General features: G+C 39.7%; 1 non-coding gene across 1 annotated transcript; it reads left to right on the forward strand.

Annotated features, from left to right (window-relative positions):
• Positions 1-7,376: 7,376 nt before the first annotated feature.
• Positions 7,377-7,448, forward strand: Trnae-uuc. The gene has a single exon. It is a non-coding gene; the product is annotated as a tRNA-Glu (tRNA).
• Positions 7,449-22,848: the final 15,400 nt, after the last annotated feature.

The following is a 22,848-nucleotide window of genomic DNA, read 5'->3' on the forward strand; positions in this document are numbered from 1 at the left end:
CCTTATCTTGAATAACAGTGATAAAAGCAAATGTGCAAAATTAAGTGTGGCAGCATTTCGGAAATTATCGAAGGAAAGGCGAGAACGAGAAGCCAATGTCCTAAAAACGCTTGGAAGAGTATATAAATTTTTCGCAAAAAATGTTGCAGGTTCGACTTTGAGTTCAAGTAGTATGGATGATATTTCTGGCACTGCACCTGTTGTAAAAGAAGTAAATATAGACGAAACAAAAATTAAAAATGTAGAAAAGCAAATTGTTCGTGATTTCGAGCTTCACAAAAAAGTAAGTATTGAGTCAGATATTAGAAAAAGAAATAACGTCATTAGGGATTATCCTGCAGAATGGTGTGTCAATGAATCAACATTCTCTTACACAACGTGGCATTAATCAAAATTGTAATGGTGATTTTTCTAATTCAAGAAGATCAATAGGCGACAAAACCAGGTATTTGAACAAAAATGTATTTTGATGTAAAATTTTAAACTTTGAATCAATTTTGCATGATTTTCTAGTATACTCCTGTACCACCAGTGCTGTTTTTCGTGCACCATGTAAATTGTTCGGAGGTAAGGCCATGATTGCTGCTAATGGTATTGCAGACTGGAGAAATATTTCTGATATTTCATCTCATCATGAGAATTCACTTGAACACAAAAATTCTGAATTATCACTCTTAACAAGAAAAAAGTCACTTGGAACAGTAGATCACCATTTCGAGTCATATGCTGAGACAGAAAAAATGTACTGGCGCAGTCTGTTGAAAAATGTGTTTGCAGTAGTGAAGAAGCTAGTAAGTCCTGGACTTCCCCTACATGGTCACGTTGAAAGATTCCACTCATTACATAATGATCAATTTATGATGTCTCTTTAACTATTTATGGTGTCTCTTGAAGTTATAGCCGAGTTTGATCCTTTTCTCACAGAGCACATTTAACGATATGGAAATCCAGGGCAGTGATATACATGTAATCTTTCTTCAACAATCTGTGATGAAATAATAGAGCTTCTTTCTGAACGAAAAAAAGAATTATCATAAATGAAATAAAACAGGCCGAATATTTCTCTAAAATAGAAGATTCTACTGTGAAAATTTCACATATTGATCAATTACGTTTCGTATTAAGATATGTGAACGAGAATGTGAACCTGTTGAACGTTTCCTTCTGTTTTTACCAAACCCAAGACACAAGTCCGAAAACTTAACTGAGGCCATACTAAAAGTCCTGTCTACAAATTCCATTGATATTACTAACTGTAGAGACCAGACATATGACAATGCAAGCAATAGGTCAGGAACTGGTTTTCAGGCACACATTAAAGAACAAAATCCGAAAGCCCATTATGTGCCTTGTGCAGCACATTCTTTGAATTTAGTCAGCACTGGTATTGCAAGCTGTTGTCAGGAAGCATATTCATTTTTCAATGTAGTGCAAAACCTTGAGAGAGGATAAGTTACTTTCTCACCTATTTTTGTGTATGGAAATTTATTAAAGATTTTGTTACAACCTGGCTCACCTTGAGCGAGACTCTAGAAAGTTAACAGCCTGAGCAGATGTTGATGGAGCCTGGTAGGGCGCTAAAAGCACGAGTTATTTTTATGGTTCTCAGCTCGTAGAAACGGCATGTTGGGAGTTGGAAGCAATTGGTGGAGAGCCCCTCCCTCAGTAAATCTCGCTGGACAGGCCCACAGCCATGCAGAGGAGCCAAAGCAGCCCCTCGTCGAGACAGGTCTCCAGCAGAACAATGCCGTGATACCTGCATTGGCACCAGCCGAACCCTGGGCTGGGGGTGACAGACTGAAGGAATGCATCTACACAGTGGAGTTGTAAACCAGGCATTGTGTGCAGAACCACACATAATAAAAATTCACAAGTTTTCATGTTCGCTGGTACTGCAAATAGGCCTGTGACCCACTTTCATCGGCCGCCTCGGTTGTATAAGAAACTCTGGCGTCTGAGACACATTTGGAGATAGAATCTTTATTACACCTCAAATCTAGAACTAAATCTTTCAGATTGTATATGTTCACTTGCTGGCATGGGAAGTGACATGACTTTGGAGAAAAATTATCTTCCCCCTCTATGAAAACTTAAAAAAGCCAGTAATTGGCGGTTTCTTTTTTTTTCCAGAGATGCAGATTTCTCAACTTTTGCCCTGATTCGACATGAGTTTGTGCTGTCGTGTAGGAGGGGAGATTTAGCGCCTCTAGAGCCCTGTGATTGTCTCAAGGTGGCATGAAGGCGGTGTCGTTTCGTGCACTTTGTGGAATAATAGATTTTTTTCTGAAGAGGTGCAAAGCACTCGCGTGCTGTACTTTGGTCTGGTAGGAGACTTCTGGTCGATGCTCTGGCATGTGTGGTTTGTGCTTGGGACCTGTCCTGAGACTGACTTCACTTGCGAGTAGTTTAGACTGGGGAGCCTGTGGTGAAGTTCTTACTGTACCCACAGTGTGACTTCAAACGTCTCGGACTACTCGTTTGCCGAGGGCACACTTATTCGTTTTTGGTTTACCGGCCTCGACATTTGGTGTCCTTGTGTGCTCTGTCGTATAAGGAGCCAAATTGGTCCTTGGTACGACCAGCGAGCGGTTGTGTCACACTGAAATTTACCGTGATTTCAGGGCTCTGGTAGGGAGTAAATTGCGATCCGTGGCTGCGATCGATTCACAGGTGGCACCTCACGCCTCACCTCTGCCGCACACACCCCGCCAGCTGCAAGTTACATCACAGCACAAAGCAGACAGAGTAATGTACTGCTGCTCCGGCATTGTCAGGGTGTACAGATCTCAATCGCCACTTGCTCTCAGCTGCACCTATGTAGTGAAACAATAGTAGATTTAATCACTCAAAGTCTGCTCAGTGCCAGATCAATTCAGACTGCGTTATCCACATTTTTAGGGCCAGAGTATTTGAATCACTTTTGCCACCCAGGATCCTTGTCCATTGTACTCTTCAACCACCTGTCAGTTGTTTACGGCATTCAATCAATAACTTGTTTAGCATAATTTATGTCTGTCTTTGTTTTCTCGCAGTGCTCGACAACTTGTATGCCAGATGGAAGGAAAGATATAGAACACTGCTGGACTCCTTCACAGATTTCAGTGACCTTAAGAACACTTCAGCTGATGGTATTGCTGAACGTGTAGCAAAACTCCAAACGTCATATTAAACAGATTTTAAGCCTTCCTTCCCTAGTGAATGTGTAAATTTTGCGGAACTTTTGAAATCTTCTGAGATTATTGACATACCAGTCGAAATGAGTAAATTTTTACGAAAAGAGAGGTTACAGTCCGTGCTCCTGAAAGCTGACATTGCTCTTAGAATGTTTCTATGTATGGCAATTACAAATTGTTCAGCAGAACGCTCGTTTTCGGCTCTTAAAAGACTGAAATCGTACCTACGTTCTAAGTTGTCTGAGGAGAGATTGAACGCCCTGTGCATTCTTCAAATCGAAGCCAACCTCGTAAATGATAACCGTTTGAACTACGAAGATATGATCAACGAGTTGTCTGCTGTCAAAGTCAGATGCAGACTTTGCTGACTGGTGAGTTTATTTATTCATATTAGTTTTAAAAATTTAAGATTATGATGTGATTTTTATTATAGCTTAGAGCACATTCACTAAATTTACAAACAACGTATTACCTGTTTATTTTACAATTGCCGATGACACAACTCGGAACCAAACCTCGTTTACGTGCAGGCGTGACCGAAGGCGCCCAACACTAAACAATACCGGAATGGGCCAGGCCGCTCGGCGCTGTACAGTCGAGTCGTACTGATACTGTAGTATATTACAGCTGACGCGTATTCTTGGCGTCTGCTGAAATGTGTGTGTGTGTGTGAAATCTTATGGGATTGAAATCCAGACACCCCCCTCTCGCAAGTGCCAAAGATCTGGTAAAGAACGCTTTTATTCTTGAGGACCGCTGGAGAGAATAATGGGAGGAAAAGACACCGCCTCAGGTTAACACCTTATTGGGAACATCTAACAGACCTCGGGGCTTTGATTTGCCCCGCAAAATCTGGTCTACCCTTAACAGGATCAGGACGAGCCACGGCCGTTGTGCGGACTCCTTGTACAAATGGAGCATAGTGCCATCACCACAGTGCGACTACGGCGCTGACAGGCAGACAATTCACCATATCGTGGTAGAATGCCCTCTGAGGGCCTACCCTGGGCCAACAAGGGACTTCATGGATGCGACTAACAGTGCAATCGATTATATTTCTAACCTAGATGTTTGTTTGTGATATTGTAACTGTTTTGTGTGTTATGTACTTTTAGATTTTTCATACGTGATTTGTACTTGCCATACGCTAAATAAATATGGGACTTAGCTGCTAAGGTCATCAGTCCCTAAGCTTACACACTACTTAACCTAAATTATCCTAAGGACAAACACACACACCCATGCCCGAGGGAGGACTCGAACCTCCGCCGGGACCAGCCGCACAGTCCACGACTGTAGCGCCAAAGACCGCTCGGCTAATCCCGCGCGGCTCTGCTGAAATGTGTAGTTATCGCGGAAATGTACGTTATCGGGGAGTACGCTCAGATGAAAAAGTGTTAATAAATAAGATAGTTCAGTTCTGTCGATCAATACGTAAAATCTTTGCTAATATCGTTAGAAAGAGCTATGGAGAGAGTAGTAGCTGCAGTACAAAACTGTTCTGCTCTTACGTGGATTAAAGCTATTGTGTACACTTATTACGCAGCGTCTAGCTACACAGACCATAATGCTTTACACGTTAACTATTGGATTATAAAATAAATTTGATTTTTCCTCACTACTCTGTAAAATTATGTACTAGCAAATCCAGTTCTGTTTTTGTACGTCTGTATTTAGTTATTAGTTCGTGCACCGAAATCTCTATTTCATTTCATTTCTTACGCTTTCCCATAGATTCACTTATTAATAGCGAACGTGTTTTTTTATGTGTTACACATTCAAGTTATTAGATCGTAAAACGACAGCTTAATTTTAATTTTGAACGCGTCTCTGTAAATCCACTTATTAATTTCTACTGTATGACACGTTCGCTTCAATTTTTAGATCAACAACTTTTTTGTTTTCATTTTCAACGGTTTCGTGTAAAAGACCACATTAAAAGTGAATGTATATCAAAAATCCGTTGTCTCCTACACGCTCTGCTGAATTTGTAGGCCACAAAAGAAAATTTATTTTCCTTGTGTTCGTTTCTGTTGTCTTTCGACACAAGAGTGTATTAATACAATGCAGTTTTAAGTTTGTTTTATCTGCTACCGTACACCAAGTACAGTTACATTTTGATTGAGCGCGACTAGACCGCTGACGCGTCCTTCAGAACAACGAATAGCCGAGTACAGAAACAGCTCACAGCGCTCCCACCGAAAACGACAGTTGTGAAGTGATCGGGTAATAGTTATTATTCAGACTAAAACAGTTTTTTTTGGGAGGGGGGGGGGGTGCGCATAAAGCCGCCACTGGATACATGATATGTCCGGAGTATCCTGTCTTAATGCCCACGACAGAAGTTAACACCATTCTCATATTCGTTTCCTTGCAGCGCGTGATGGAGAGAGATGTGATAGGGATGGAGCCAATGAAGAATGCTTAGGACGCTTTCTCGCGCGAGAGTTAACGCGCGGCCCAACTGCAGCAGCAGCAACAATATTAATTTCCCCTCTTCTGTAGTCATTTGTTTTCTTCCGTTACATTGTGTACGTCTTACACCACCATTTTCACGTAACTGGCTGAAGAGTCTGAAAATTGCTGGGATGGTTGGCGTCTATTAGGATATGTTGCCGCATGCACGTGCAAGAAATGCATTCTTCCTGCACTCTCCATACACTGTGAGCTTGTTGGCTTTTTCTGCACTGGCAAATCCCATCGTCCACTCACGACCCACTCCTTGTACTGTCACAAACTGACTGACTAGCAGGTCACAATGCACTCAGGGAACACACAAACACACTGTAAGCAAACAGAACAAAATACTGCCTAGTAACTACACAGGTTGAACGGCGCAGAACAAGTGTAGATGTGGAAACTTTTCAGAGTACGATATATCTTCAACTACTCGCTCTACAGTCCTGCGACAAGTAACACTGACAGTCTACCCTACTTTTAGTTTGTTAATGTGTATGTTTGCACAAAAAATACATTTTGTAAGTATTATTACAGTCTGTTTATTGGGTAACAGTACGAGCCTCTGACTACCGATCCATTCTGTGAAAATCGCACATCAGTAGCACTTTCCACTTCCGCAATATTCGAGGTGCAAATTTTTGGTGATTCACCCTGTATATTTGGCCACACACGACCGTAAGAAGCCGGACATATTCGGCTGAAGCCGGGCACTTTGCAACCCTAGACACGGCAGCTGCCTCATCTCCGAATAGTGATGTTGGAAGTATCGCAAGGAAACAATTTCGTCAGTGCCATGTGCTAATTCCGTAGCAGAGAGAATGAATAGGATTGATACAATGTTACTTTGTCTCAGGTCGCGCTAAATACACATATATCGCCTACGATTACTTTTTGTCCATGACAGAGCGCTATGAGTGTTATGAAAATCTTTCTGTTCTGAGAATTTCAGATGATAATTTTACATCATTTTTTTAAGGTTGTCCATGGAACTGAAGCGAATGCCAGTCTGATGTTGTAGGACACGTATCGGATTACAAAGAAGATTACAGTATTCACACACGCACAGACAGTCGTCTCACGATTCGTGCTTAAACGCAACACGAATATCATTTAAGGGATAGTAAAACTTCAATCACAGTGTGTTGTATCAATGGTATACTGAAAGTCAACAGTTTGTGACCATGGTGTATGCCGTTCGGTGGATTATGGTCGTTCGGTAAGAGAAGAGTTAAGTTTCTTATGAATAATTTTGACGAGATCTTTAGGGATTCTCTCATTCTTTTCTCGTTATGTAATTCAAGTATGCGATCTGATGTATTCTTTTCGTAGCTCTCTGTTCAATATTTTCATGGCAACACTTCTCACCGGCAGTGCATCTACTGCAACATTCTGTGCAATAACCTCATAAACCGAAGTGCATTTCACGCACCTGTACTAAATTAAGCATCTGTTTCTCATTCTGTTCTTGACAGTGTGTAAAAACATGAAGAAATGTATTTTTGTAATTAATTACTTATGCGAAGAATGCAGTATGTGAGCAGAGAAAGTCATTGGACAAGCGTTTGAACCAAAGATCGAGAAATTCAGAAAGTCATATCAACATTCAGCACTATGCATAAACTTCGTAGTACGCATTTAAGACGACATACGAGCAACATAAGAAAAAAAAGCGCCCTGCAACAAATGGAACTAGTAGTTTTACTTGTGGAACCAAAATCGTTGTGGAATCAATGTTTCTCGTGCTCCCATGTGGTCTAGTGGCTAGGATAGCTGGCTTTCACCCAGCAGGCCCGGGTTCGATTCCCGGCATGGGAAAATATTTTAATATCTTTGTTAATTTACCTGTCAACCCCGGATTCTTCAAAGAATCGAACCACTACCCTAAAACAACTTCAAACGTCTGATTACTTTACAAATCACTTCATGTGTTATTTGACGTTAAGCATGTAAGCTAGTAGAAAAGGTTTGGAATTATGCTTAAAGTTTGTTGGAACTCGCTAAGTGCTCTAATTCTCGAATGCTGGATGAACAAAGTGTGGATATTCGCACACCATCAATTACACTGCCTAAAAACAAACACAGTTTCTAACTGTAAAACTGTACTTAGTGTGTTAAACTTTCAGCGTAAGTACATCATGACAGGATTTTAAATTTTTGAATGTGGTCGGTAGTTATGCGAAATATTGAAAATAAAATTTATGTTCCCCTGAAAGCATTAGCTAGACAACCTGCAACTGGCGCTGCGTGCCAGTCGCTGGAATGGCCGCTTGCCCGCTTAGTGATACAGGCAGGGATCTAACGACGTTATCTGTTGAAGGAAGTAATTATAGACACCAAGAAAAAAATATACACCAAGCACTACAGTATAATTTGAAGAGCACTTATACAAACGAAAAGTACTTTCATTACACAGTCAGAAGATAACGACATAATTTCTGCCGACCGAAAAATGCCGGACGTCGGCCTGCATTGTTTAGCACATGATACTTTGTTCACATCTGCCGTTTCACTGAAATAGGCCATCAGTAAGCTAATTGCTTTAAACAACGAAGTTCATTTCATCCTAAGCCCTCACATAAATTGAGTTCTCTAGTGGCCTATGCGAGTTTGACCGAGCTTCAGAAAATATTTACTTCTTACATGTTCTGAGACAGTCATTACCCTAGGCGTACTTAGGAGCTGGTGATAGTGACTACTCGCACGAAGTTGATTTAGCCATAAAAACTTTCACTTCAGAATTTGCTAAAATAGATTTTATTGTTTGATATTCTGGCAACACTTATGGTAAGTGAAGGAGGGCATGAATAATTTTGGAACATGAGCGCTTAAAACCCGTACACTGAACTTCAAACCCTGCAGTGAGCATCCAAAAACCCGAACAGCAAGATTCATCAGGAACCTCAGACTAATAACTCTGCTTAATAATCACTATAAGAGAATGACCCGTGTACTAAAACAAAGGCTCAAGACTGCAATGCATATAGTAACTGATCCTAAGCAAACAAACGTCGGCCAGGCTAAATCGATTACACAGGTCGCCTGCTACTACAGAGATATAATACCCACAGCAGATGTTCTCAAATTAAAATGCAATATAGTGTCTCTCGACTTTCAAAAGGCCTTTGACACAGTAAACCGTCATTATTTATTTGAAAACATGAAAGCAATGGGTTTTTCACATTGTTATGTCAATTTAATATTCCGGTTATTAATCCAAAGTCCATCCAGAACCCTAACGAACAGTCAGCTAGGGCGAACATGTAATTGCAATAGTTCGGTAAGACAAGATTGCCCATTGTTGATGGCCCTGTTGGCCATCGCATTAGAACCTTTGCTAGCCACTCTGGAACATCAGTTAAGAGTGTTAAACACAAATGCTAAAAATATTGTATGTAGGCCTTATGCTGCTGACAAGAGTCTCGTGGTTAAGACTGACAGTAAGCTCTTCAAATCATTGGCCCGAACGAACTGACATCAGGATCAAAATTAAATAAATCAAAATCAAATATGATGAATATCGGGTACAGAATACCTATATAAGACACAGGACAACTAAAAGGATGATCTCCCATCTAAAAATATTTATTATCGACTACAGATGGAACATAAAGGACACAATCATTGCTAATTGCAAAAGAAAAGAAAAAAAATACTCGTAAGCATAAGTAGCAAGTGTAGCACAGCTTGAGGAACCTCGACAACTTCAGAGGGCATCACTCGCAAATATGTATATCATTTTAAGAATTGTCTATGTGGAGCAAGTGATAGCTACTCCTCGAGACCTGGATACCAGAACGACGTCTGTCTTAGGTCGTGGAAACATTTTCAGAGTTAGATTTGACACTAGCTCTACCTGCAGACGACAGTGGAATAAACCTGGATGTTAGTGTCAAGTCCATAGTTTTATATGCATGTACAATGTATAAGCTGCGGGAGATATCATCCAACACTTTAACATCTCACTTGCTAAACATAATTACTCTTGTAAGTGTGAACCTGCCTGAAAATGTGCAAAATGCCACAACCGTATTTCACCATCTTAAGCATTTTGAATCGAATTCAGTTATATATAGACAAACATTCCAGCGAAAAGAAGGCGATTGGGAAGCATTCTGGAAAAATATCAGTTGAAAGCAATTAACAGAAACTTTCCGCCTAACACAAGACATTATGACATCCACCTAGCAGACACATCCACCTGTCCGTCTTGTAATTTTATTGACAGTCAAGAACGCAGGTTTGGCAAGTTGTCTGGCCAAAGGTAGCGAGAATAACAAGAATGATTCCCAAAATCGTAACATCAACAGATTTTCTGAACCAAAATGACGTTCCATACCAAATCAAAAAAGTTCCATGGTGTGAAATGAATTAAAGAACAAACAATACACTAAACATTGACAAAAAAATAAAAGCAAAGAAGATTTTTGGCTGTATACAAGCACACAGCATAATAGCTTAAGGAAGGAAAAGTTCACAAACCTATTAAAATTTACAAGGTAGCTAACTGAAAGCGACTAGAAGAATGAACAACTGAATACAAGTTAATAGAAAAGATTTCAACATATATCCATGAAAGCATTGGACAATTATTTCATTTCATTTTATATTTGAATAATTTATTGCCAGTGGATGTACATTCAAAGTTGATGTCTTACTGGTACAGACACCAATGGAAGACAAGGTCTTAGAAATGACATATTGTACCATGTCAAGCTGTGTGTAATTTAGTTTTAATTGTAACACTGCTTTTGGTCAGAGACCATTTTCCAGTACCTATTGTAGAATGTTACAAATACATAACAATTTTGATGTAAAAAGGATATTTTGAAAATTGTGGTAAAATGGTAGCAATATTTACAAATTCGTATCAGTAACAGGTATTATTTTTATATCCCAGCAGATATATATCAAAATATAATATTCATAAATAATATTTGTTATTAAGCAAATGTAGATACATGGAGTGACAATTACACAGTATCCCAAAACATTTGTAAAACAAAATGGTAAGAATGACGTTCTCTGTAGTTAAATATCACGAAAATTTTCCATAAATATATTTTATTTTCAGTTTAAGTTCTTCACTAAACATGAAATTCGGTTCTTTAACATAATGTGAAAATGTTTGTCTCTCTTGCATGAGATTCATATATCTACCTTTCTCTGTTTTGGGTAGAATAGTGACAATGTTTTCAATTGTTTGCTGTATGCTTTTCATCCATTAAATATGTGGCAAATGTCGATGGTTTGCTTTTGTCAGGGATACAACGCTCTTTGTATCATTTATGTATTTTTTTACTGCTTTATCCAATGTAAAATTTATTGCAACTGTTGCACTATATTTTATACATGTATGGTTGGTGGTAGTGGGGTGTCAGGTCAGATTTATATTCTATATTAGATTGCATGGTATTACCAGTCTGAACACCAATTTAAATTCCTGTTTCATGAAATATGTAGTTACTTTTGATAGTCATTTGTACAATATATGGTAAGAATGTACTTCTAGTTTCTGTTTCTTTTCTCCATGTATTAAGGTTATTTCTCTCCCACTTATAGTCTTAATTTGTCTTCTCTTCACAGATTTTATTCACTAATTCAGGATTTATCTATTTTATATTGTTGTATCTCTCTATGATTCTAACTCTATTTCAGTGTTCGTATCAGTTAGTTGCAAGCGAATTTTCTGTCTAACATTGCATGAAAGATAGCTTTCTCATCTGTCTTAGGTTATCATGAGGTACTGTGGATTATCGTATCAGATGTGGCTGGTTTTTTCAGAAAGCATTAAACACATGAGTTCTGTGATTAGTGTGGATAGTAACATCTCAATGGTCCATTCGCTTCTCCTTTCCGCATTCGATTGTGAATTGGATTTTTTTGTGAAGGTCATTGAATTTCTGATGATGAGTTGATACCTCTTCTTTTGCTCCACTAAGCAAAATAACTGTTTCATCTACATGATGCCTATAATACATTATCTTTTCATCTAACATTGGTTGCTCTCTGAAAAGCTTATTTTTTGTATGATCAAGAAAAACATTAGTTAATGTTTGTTTCATGGCCTAACCTTTATATTGTTTGTAAGTGTTACCATTAAAAATGAAGTAGTTGTTGGATAAGATAAGCTGTGAAAATTGAATAAGTTCAACGATTTCTGCCCCCCCCCCCCCACGTTTCCCTTATTTCAGGAAATTGTTCTTCAAAATATGAATTGTTTAACCAGAGGCAAGTTCATAAAAATAAGTTCACCACATCTAGTGAAAACAATATACTGTTTGGTGGCATGTTAATATCATTAATCTGGTTAATCAACTCAGTTATATTTTTACAAAAATGTGGATTATTACTCGTAAAAGTGCAATTTCTGGTAAGTATTTAATTTTTGGCTCAGTGGCTGAGCAGGGCTTCCCCTTTAGTTTACAATCGGCCTTTGTAGGGACATTACCTTTTCATGTTTTTGGTTGCTCTCTTAATTTAAAAGCTCATGGATTCATAACAGTTCAACATTTCTTTTCCCTGTATGCAAGCAAAACATTTAAGTTCTTAAGTGCATTTTTAAGCAAGTTGTTAAATTTCCTGCATCTTTCCATACTAGAGACTGAGATGTGAATGTGTTGCAGTGTGTGCAACAATTCATAAACTGATTTTATTTTTCTGTTACTGTGATGTTATTACGAGGTGTTTGTTTAGTGTTAATTTTGTTAAATAATACAGAACTGTGTAGTAACAGACTGGAAAAAAAGTCGGTTGTTACATTCTAATATATTTTCCTTATTTACATTTTTCACACATTCAGAGACCTTCTTATTTGTGTAATAGGAGTACATACATTCTGCAATAATAATAATAATAATAAAAACAATAAGAATAAAAATAGAAAATAATATTATTATCGTAATTAAATGACTAACATAGCTGTCTTTCATCCAACAGGACTAGGTTTCATTTCTCGTATGGGAAATTATTTTAATTTCTTAATTTACAGCTAGACATTTAGAACTGTTCCCTGTGTGAAGTGAGGATTCAGTGACATCAGTTGAAGGATGTAATTATAGACACCAGGAAAAGAAACTGCATTATTAATTGTTTGATTACACACATTTGTTCGTAAAAAGTGGAAACAACGTACTCAATATTATGAAAAATCGTATCTTTTACTAATCAGTATTCAGTAAACAGTATAGCATATTTTGAAGATTACTTATACAGAGGAAAAGTGTTTTCAGTACGCAATCAGAAGACAATGAAGTAATTTGCTCAGAACAAGAACTGTCAATCTGTTTTCTTTAGAACATGACACTTTCTTCATATATGCCATGTTACTGACAGAGTCCATTAGTATGCAAATCAATTTAGGCAACAAAATTCATTTCCCTCTCGTCCTCTCACATAAATTTTGTAATGGCCAAGTCGAGTCTGACTTATCACCATTTTGTTTCCTACTAATGGACCCTCAGGAAATACTGACTCCTAAATGTTCTGCTTCAGTCAATGACATAGACATTCTGAGGTATGTGGGGTTGATCTGTTATTCTGCGCAACGGATTAATCTGAGATGTACCCTTTACCCTGTGGCTCCTGCAAGATGCAATTTCCACCCCCACACTTCTACAGAAGTCAGACTGACTTTCCTAACTTTCTAAAGAGAAATGCCTGAAAAACTTTCAGCAATAAATATCTTCTGGAATCGTCCGCTGTAAGGAAATGACACAAAAATTCACAAAATTTCTTACGTAACTAGTGGCATACTTGGGTACTGGATTCAGTGTAAGAAAAACGTGAAACTAACGAAAAGTATTATTTATTTTGCAATAATTCTGAGAAATCACAATAACGTTTTTGGTTATGAATTGAACAAGTTATATCCCGGTTCTTTTCGGAATATGAAGTTACCTTTCAAGGATAGGATTCGCTAATGAAATTTATACACAAAGTTTAAGATGCTTGTTGCCTTGGCAGAATGGCTGAGAGGCGCGCTACTCAACTTGAATAATTATCCTTTAGAATGTTGCTAGGTACGGTCGAGGCTGTCGCATGTGAAATGCAGTGAAGTGTACTGTTGTGGAGGAAATATGGGGCTCGCAATAGCTGTAGTGCACAATACCGTAAGCTGCGATGACTGCTGTCTGCGCCGATTGCTGCTGACAAATAAGATAACTCTCGTTCTGTCTGGATTGACCTTCGCCAATCAAACTTTCCCTATGCCTTGATGAAGTCAAGGATTCCTATTCGCCCCTAGTCTAACTATTGGCGTGGTACACTGGTCAGATAACCAGTCCACCGCGATGCCACTCATAATTCGCTCGCAGGCGTTTAACTAGTACTCTGTTCACACTGCACAATAAGTGTGTCGGCCAACACAGTGAACAATGCTTAATCGCAAGGACTCAATATAGAGTCGCCCCTTGATTCGCACTCGACAGAGGTGCTCTCTCAGTGATGGACTGAGGAGAGACTTGTTCCTCGCTCCAAGAGCGACAACGGAACGGCGCCTCTCCACACCAGACGTGAAGGGGTATATCTTTCGGTCTCTTCCATTATTCCTTCAGCTCAAGGCGTCAGAAATATCGTCTGCCAATCAGCATTGCTCTTCTAAAACGGGAGAATGATGTTTCGTTTAAGGCGACCAATCTGGACACCTATAGCTTTGGCGTTTGGCGTTTGCTGTCTCCCTGTGAAAATCTCTGAAACTGCGTGCTATGTGTAAAGAATGCATAGGCTAGCCACTCCCACACAGTGTAGCGGACTTTGCTTTTAAACCAAACACGGGGTCGTTCTCCCTTTTCACTCGGGCCCACGCTGTCCGCTACGGGCGGTCATCGGCCGACATGGGCTGGGTCGTCCTCTGAAGGGCCTGGCCGTTGTGCGGCCTCTCTCCCGAACTAAAAGCCTCTGTGACCGTCGTGTCTGGAATGTATGTGTGCACGCCAGTCTCGAGTATTTCAACCACGGTGCGCTCACTTGTCAATTGCATATCGTTTACGTGAATTCATACAACATTGACTTTATCTTATCGAGTTTGGGTTTGAATGAAGCGTCTTGATGTGCAGAACATGATTGTGAGGGCGGAATATGTAAGCAATGAAGGTCAGGAGACCACGACGTCTTACATTAAATTTATTACGTGTTGATAATGATTTTCAATCGAAACTGAGCATTTTTCTAAAATAGACTTTAAGTGTCTGACACTTTGCAATAATTATGGTGTGGATGATGGTAAGGGCAAGGACTTGAGGGCAACAGTGTGAATGTTTTTGGAGCATGAGATCTCAGAACCTATATACTAAACTTTCAACTGTGCAGTGAGTATATTACATGCACTAGAGTACTTGGAGCCACATTGATCATGTCATTTAACAGTGGCAGTCTTTCCCCAAATCTGTCATTATCGGCTTATGCTAAGGATTATAAGCACTGGCGACAGAGAATGAAATGTAGCTACAGGAGTTGACAAAAATAATTTAACACCACAAGAAATGCTTGCTTGACCAAAATGTAGATGCTAGCCAGGCCTGCAAGTTACATTGCTGTATTTCCCCATGAACAGAGCCTGTGTAACTTCCTGAATCGTTGCAAGTGTCAGTCGTGCGTACAACAGCCTTCTATGTAGTTGTGAGTGCATTATGTTGGAGCTAAGTGATTTCTAACGTAGGCAGATTGTTGGTACTGGTATGATGGATGATTCTGTAACCAAGAGAGATGAAGTGCTAGGTATTTCAAGAAGCTCTGCAACACAGACATATGCCACATAAAGACAAAGGGGAAAAAAATTATCAGCTAAGTCACAATGCAGACGAAAGTGTGTGTTGACTCTTCGTGATAGATGGTCATTGAAAAGGATTGAGAAAATAAAAATAAGACTACAACAGCTGCAAAAGTTACAGCAGAATCTCATTCGCAAATTCTACAAGCCCCAGAAGGAGCTCCATAAGCAGGGAACTGCTGAGTGATCTGGAATTCCACTGGCTACCACAGTCCCCAAATCTCAGTATCATTGGTCCTTTGTAGACTACTTTGGAGAGCGGTTTTGAATGCAAAAAGATTTCCTGGACAATGTTAGGCCTGGTAATGTGTTGTGGTTTGGTGTTTACATCTTTTTGTCCATCCCCTGTATCTGAGCTCCATGCTTAGCTACATGTAGGCGAGGCAGCATTTTGAGCAACATTGAAATGTAATGAACTGTATCAAATCCAAAGCTACCTCATCCACTCCAGCAATGCTGTAGCCTCAACCCCACAGTGTTGTACACTGTGTCAAAGTATGTTTAAACAAATCATTTGCACATTACTCGTAACACTCAGTAAACTGCTTGCTCCACTATCTAATTCTTTGGCCACATATATTAGACACAACACATTTTCTAACCCTCTTGTTGAATTTGCGGCGTTGGTAACTACTACTGCATTAATAAATCGCACACTGAGGAACTGCAAAGGAATCACTTCAACACAAATGTTCACAGTGTGGAAGTGGTGGTGAATGAAGGAGCATTCACTTGTTGTGGGGGTGGTGGTGGTAAGTTCCTATGGGACCAAACTGCTGAGGTCATCAGTCCCTAGGCTTACACACTACTTAATCTAACTTAAACTAACTTATGCTAAGGACAATACATACAAATATGCCTGAGGCAGGACTAACTTCTGATGGGGGAACTGCACAAACCATGAAAGGGGCCTCGGGCCATGTGGCTCACTTGTTGAGAAACTAGTTGCAGTCACCCTACACAATTTAATATTTGCAAAATCAACAGTATTTAAATGTACCCAATCACCAGAAAAGGCGTCAGATCTGAAGAAGGTAATCTGGAATGATATAGAAAAGGGTACAGCTAATTGTAACTTTGACACATGGGTATGTTTCTCTAATAATGATTAAATAAACAAATAATGATCAAATAAACAAATTTGTTACTGAATACGAAACTGTAATTTAGTGAAAATTTAATTACGTAGTCAAATCATATGGTTGCTAGCGCTAAAGTAGACAAAAATGTTTGATATAAGTTGTTTTCGATTGAATCTGAGCTTATCTAACCATTAATGATACATACAGGGGCAACAACAGTCGTTACTTATACGGGAGCTCTATTGAAGATGCAAACTATCACAAAATCTATTTCCTCAATTACCATTATATTCAAAACTGTTGAATTGTTTTACATTAAAACTTATTTATTGTCTCATGCTGCCTGGTAATAATAATGTAGCATGGCATCACAGTAACATTCATTGTCACTGCGTTTAGTTTGCCACTCTTTTCAAATATTTCGTCACCAAAAACATAATAATTACAAGTATTAATTGGATCACAATTAACAGCCATATGTTAAGGCAATGGCGAAATACGAAAACTAGGAGAATGATACCTGACATTTCCTTACTGCACAATAGTGAATAAATATCTTAATCAAACTATAAAGATTACTATAGTTTGCCAGATTCAATGACTTCAGCTTAATGATAAACGTCGTTTCACAAAATAATTAATGTTGTTGCAATTCAAGATTTACATGGTAACTCTGATTAATGTCCAAGAATGGCTCTTTCATGGAAAAGCAAAATTTAGCTTTACTTTCTGGTACCTTCATCATTTTTATATTGAAGTCTTTCTCTTTTCCACAGTGTAATACACAGTTGTCAGGATGATTGGATATGGACCCTGTTTACGGTAATAATGATGTGGGTAAATAATTGCTATAGTATGATGGTAAATTTTTGCTCTCTCATTACACAGGGAGTTTCAAAATGAGTATAGGGGTTATAAGGATTTGTAGCATTTATTGAATTCAATTTACAGTTATAAATAATACATCAAATGAAAGAGCAACTCAAGCAATTTTGTTTGTATACCTGCGTGCAAAGGGAAGAGTACTGAACGAGCAAGAGTGACTATAGAACGTGTTGAGCGAGTGAGAGGCTTTCATTTGTAGCCCCAAGAAATCAGTTCAGAAGTTGTGAATTAGCATTTCCATTAACGTCCGTGTGGAGACTTTTAAGGGGATGCTAACAACTGTGTTTCTATAGTTTGGAAGCTCTGAAGCCTTACAGACTATTTATTACGTACCAACTTTGCAAGCAAAATGTTGCTGCATGACACCGATGATTTTCGGAATCGTGTCGTCTTCAGCGACGAATCAACATTTAATCTAAGTGAAAATATGAACACACATAATGTGCCCATTTGAGGCTCAGCAAATCTCCACGAGATGATACAGTTGCAGTGAGGCTCCACTAGACTGAACGTCTTTTGTGGCATATTCTGGTGGAAATTTAATGGGTCTCTCATTTTTGGGAAAGCAACTGTAACTGGTGTTTCTTAACTTGATACGCGAGAACTGTTTCAGTTTCCTCAATCTGGCACCAATATGGCGCACTGCCAAACTGGCATAAATCAGTAGGCATTGGTTAAACGACATTGTACCTAACCGCTGGATTCATCACAAGAGACCAGATGACAGAGCTTGTTTTATGTGACCTCCACGTTCACACATGGCCTGACGCCATGCGATTTTTGCCTGTAGGGGCACATAAAGGTTTTTGCGTATGTGTCTCTTCTACCAGCTGATCTACCTGACTTAAGAAACGGCATTCTTGCAACAATTACTGTAGACACATTGGTCGAGGTTTGAAAAGAACTCGCCTATTGATTCAATGTGTGACAAATGGTGCTTACATCGAACAGTTGTAAGAAGAACTGTGAGTTGTTCTTCGATTTAATATATTATTTATAATCTAATACATGCTCCAAAACCTTAAAGCCAGCATATTCCTTTTTAAACACTCTGTATTTTCTAAAGAATAATTTTGCAACATTGCCAAGCCTTTCACAATATAGGTTGTCTAAAATGGTACAGTCTTACTTGTGGTGAAGGTGTTACTGTGATATAATAGTTCAGTGGCAACTATTACCACAGGTACGGCTCATCTTCGAACTGCAGATAACTTTCGAACCTTAGACATACAATATTCTTTCTAGTAATACTCTTTAAGCCACTTTACTAACTAACATCATATTGTCCCCATCAAATTATATGCCCATCACACCTACAATACCTTGATACTTAAATTGCTGCCATTCCATCGAAGTACACTGTTGCTTGTGCACACTGTTTGTTGCAGCTATATAGTGTCCAATCTCCTTCACCATTAAATTCCAGAAGAAGCCAGTTTCAATCGATGCTTACTGTGAAGTGTCATCAAAAGCACGACACTATGTCCCTGTGCTCTCTCATAAGGCACACACCCAACTGCCATTTAGACCTTATGTTTGACTTTCTGTGGTGCAACGACTCTGATATTACCAGTGTGTCTACTTCACAAAATTTACGTGTAAGAAAAAAGTGAGTGATTACCATTCGGAAATGAACGCTGTTGTGGGTTGGCAGGAGAGCCAACACCGTGTTACTAGAGGAGGCCGAAATGCACGCGTTTTAGCTCACGCAGGCTGGCGTGAGGTCTGGAACAGGACAAGGAAATTAGAATTTAGAAAAAACGGACGTACCTGGTGGAATACTTAACTTTAATCCATTAATGATGAACGTCGCTCTTGACGGTACATGATTCACAATATCAATAGTAACTGAATATGGCACCTTGCTAGGTCGTAGCAAATGACGTAGCTGAAGGCTATGGTAAACTATCGTTTCGGCAAATGAGAACGTAAGTAGGCAGTGAACCATCGCTAGCAAAGTCGGTTGTACAACTGGGGCGAGTGCTAGGAAGTCTCTCTAGACCTGCCGTGTGGCGGCGCTCGGTCTGCAATCACTGATGGCGACACTCGGGTCCGACGTATACTAACGGACCGCGGCCGATTTAAAGGCTACCACCTAGCAAGTGTGGTGTCTGGCGGTGACACCACAAACGCTGCCATTTTCGTGACGTCATTCATTCTTGTCATACCTTTCTTCGAAGTCGGTCATTGCCAATTATAATTCAACTGTTATAGAGAAAACATGAAGTACAAACGCCGCAGCATGCTAAAAAATAAAAATATTATGGACCGTGTAAACCAGACACGTGCCGATCTCCTGCAGCTCGTTAATTTATACAAGTCACGTGACGGGACGCACAATCTTGACTTCCTTGCACGTGAATGGGATCACACACTTTTGCATTTACTCCCATGTCACTGTCAGTGTAACCCTATGGAATCAATGTGGACAAAGGGTTTCAAGGTTATGTGGGAGAAAAGAAACAAAACAGTCAAGATAACATACAGTGAATCGCTTGTGCATGAGATAATAGACAGTGACGCAATAGACAACATTCCACCTACAGTGTGCGCACTGTCCGTGTGACATGCTGAAGAGCTTCAGAAAGAAGAGTTTGACAGGGAAGTGATGATGGATATAAGCCCCGAACCTATCATCTTAAATTTGCAATAAGAATGAATTTACCGTGCTCTCGTGGTCACCAAAATCCCTAGGTTTAAACTCACTCTTGAATCCCTGGGGATCACCTCCACCAGGGTGTTCACGTCGTTGATCCTCCAGCGAGGAACCTAGCGCAGCTTGCCACAGCACTGGAGTCGGCATGGCTACACACCCATGCCGCCAGAGCGCTAAGAGCGGCCTGCAGCCGCCGCGCCGACCTGTGATCCTATGAAGGCGCTCGTGACTGATATTCTGTTCATTGTTGCTCTGGTCACTGGTAGTTGCTACATCTTGGTATCGAAATTGGTCTTTTACTCTGGACTCAGTGTTACGCCGTGTGGTGTGCGTTGTCAGCCGCCCCTGCTGTGTGTTTGCGTTGTACCGGCGATTCCCCGTTGACGCCATCTGCCCGTGCGCTCCGGTCTCGCTCGACTCTAGAGTGACATTAACTCGACTGGACCGTGTAATTGCAATTGCCCTGCTCAACTCAAATTATTTAATAATAAATAGAATTAAAATTAATTTCAAACATGAGGCTTTCAAGTGGCTCTGAGCACTATGCGACTTAACTTCTGAGGTAATTAGTCGTTTAGAACTTAGAACTACTTAAACCTAACTAACCTAAGGACATCAAACACATCCATGCCCGAGGCGGGATTCAAACCTGCGACCGTAGCGGTCGCTCGGTTCCAGACTGCAGCGCCTAGAACCACACGGCCACTTCGGCCGTCTCATGAGGCTTTAAGCAAATTTCATACTAAAGTGTGTAAACATACACATATTTCCAATTGCTTTCTTCTAGGCAGTTAATACTGTTTGTACAAGTTGAGACTTAAGAATACTATTCTTTGTGCTTTCAATAAATTTAAAAAGCTAAATACATTACTGAAATGATTTATACGTCTCCAAAATTGGCGATAACATGGATGTCAGAAGTTTTAATACATTCACAATATGACTGATCTAATATTCTATATATTCTGGAAACATACCCCAGGCTGTGGCTAAGCCATGTCTCTGCAACATCCTTTCTTTCAGGAGTGCTAGTTCTGCAGGGTTCGCAGGAGAGCTCCTGTAAAGTTTGGAAGGTAGGAGACGAGATACTGGCAGAAGTAAAGCTGTGAGGACGGGGCGTGAGTCGTGCTTGGGTAGCTCAGTTGGTAGACCATATACCCGCGAAAGGCAAAGATCCCGAGTTCGAGTCTCGGTCCGGCACACAGTTTTAATCTGCCAGGAAGTTTCATATCAGCGCACACTCCGCTGCAGGATGAAAATCTCGTTCTGGATGACTGATCTATTTGTGGTCCTCATCGACAAGTTCTCTACTCCGCCAGTAATTTTGGCTTTCTACTGAGTTAGTGGTGGTATTCTACATTTGTTTAATACATATTTTTCTTGAGTGAAACCGAATGTTTTGCTAATTTCGAAATCATTGGTGTAAAATCACTCAGTGACTTTCACTCAGGGGTTATAGTATGCATGTACATGAGCCTATAGCGTCCAATACGAATTACAATATCAGTCTCGATTTAGTAAATTGTGCAACTCACAAGGGAACCTCCCCATCGCACCCCCCTCAGATTTAGTTATAAGTTGGCACAGTGGATAGGCCTTGATAAACTGAACACAGATCAATTGAGAAAACAGGAAGAAGTTGTGTGGAACTGTGAAAAAATAAGCAAAATATACAAACTGAGTAGTCGATGGGCCACATATGCAACATCAAGGAAAACGTGAGCTAAGTAGCGCCGTGGTCCCGTGGTAGCGTGAGCAGCTGCAGAAGGAGAGGTACTTGGTTCAAGTCTTCCATCGAGTGAAAATTTTACTTTCTTTATTTTTGCATAGTTATTATCTGTCCGTTCGTTCATTGACGTCTCTGTTCACTGTAATAAGTTTAGTGTCTGTGTTTTGCGACCGCATCGCAAAACCGTGCGATTAGTAGACGGAAGGACGTGCCTCTCCAATGGGAACCGAAAACATTTGATCGCAAGGTCATAGGTCAACCAATTCCTCCACAGGAAAACACATCTGATGTATTCTATACGACACTGGTGACGGCATGTGCGTCACATAACAGGAATATGATGTCGACCCACCTAACTTGTACACTTGGCGAATGGGTAAAAAGATTCTTCTACCTTGCCCGATTTAGGTTTTCTTGTGGATGTGATAATCACTCCCAAAAAAGTGATGAAAACATAAGAGTTTGTCACATAAACTGAAAATAAAAAATTAAACTATTCACTCGATGGAAGATACGAACCAAGGACCTTTCGTTCCGCAGCTGCTCACGTTACCACGAGACCACGGCGCTCCTGCGTGCCTAGTGTCCTTGATGTTGCATATCTTCGCATGAACTACTCAGTTTGTATATTTTTGCTTATTTTTTCACAGTTCCACACAACTTCTTCCTGTTTTCTCGATTGATCTGTGTTCAGTTTTTCAAGGCCTATCCACTGTGCCAACTTATAACTAAATCTGAGGGGGGTGCGATGGGGAGGTTCCCTTGTCAGTGTCGACCATAAAGTACCGACGAATATCACATAATTTCGTGTTATTAATACTTCCCGATATAAGTATGGTTTCCATTTCTTATTATTATGTGGAGATTCTACGTTGCCATTGGGGATCATTTTATGTATTTAATCATTTCCTCCTGATACTGTTTATTTTATCGCTCAATTTTATATTCCCGTATAACAATAGGATTACTCTCAGATAAATCTCAAACAAGCACAAAAATAACATTAACATAAAATAAAGACTAATTTTGATGCAATAATAACAATAGTCATTTATGCGAATAGCTGGTGTAGTACAACACCTCTGAGATGTATCAAA

This window comes from Schistocerca americana, chromosome 3, assembly GCF_021461395.2.
Source record: "Schistocerca americana isolate TAMUIC-IGC-003095 chromosome 3, iqSchAmer2.1, whole genome shotgun sequence".
In the NCBI taxonomy this organism is placed as follows: Eukaryota; Metazoa; Arthropoda; class Insecta; order Orthoptera; family Acrididae; genus Schistocerca; species Schistocerca americana.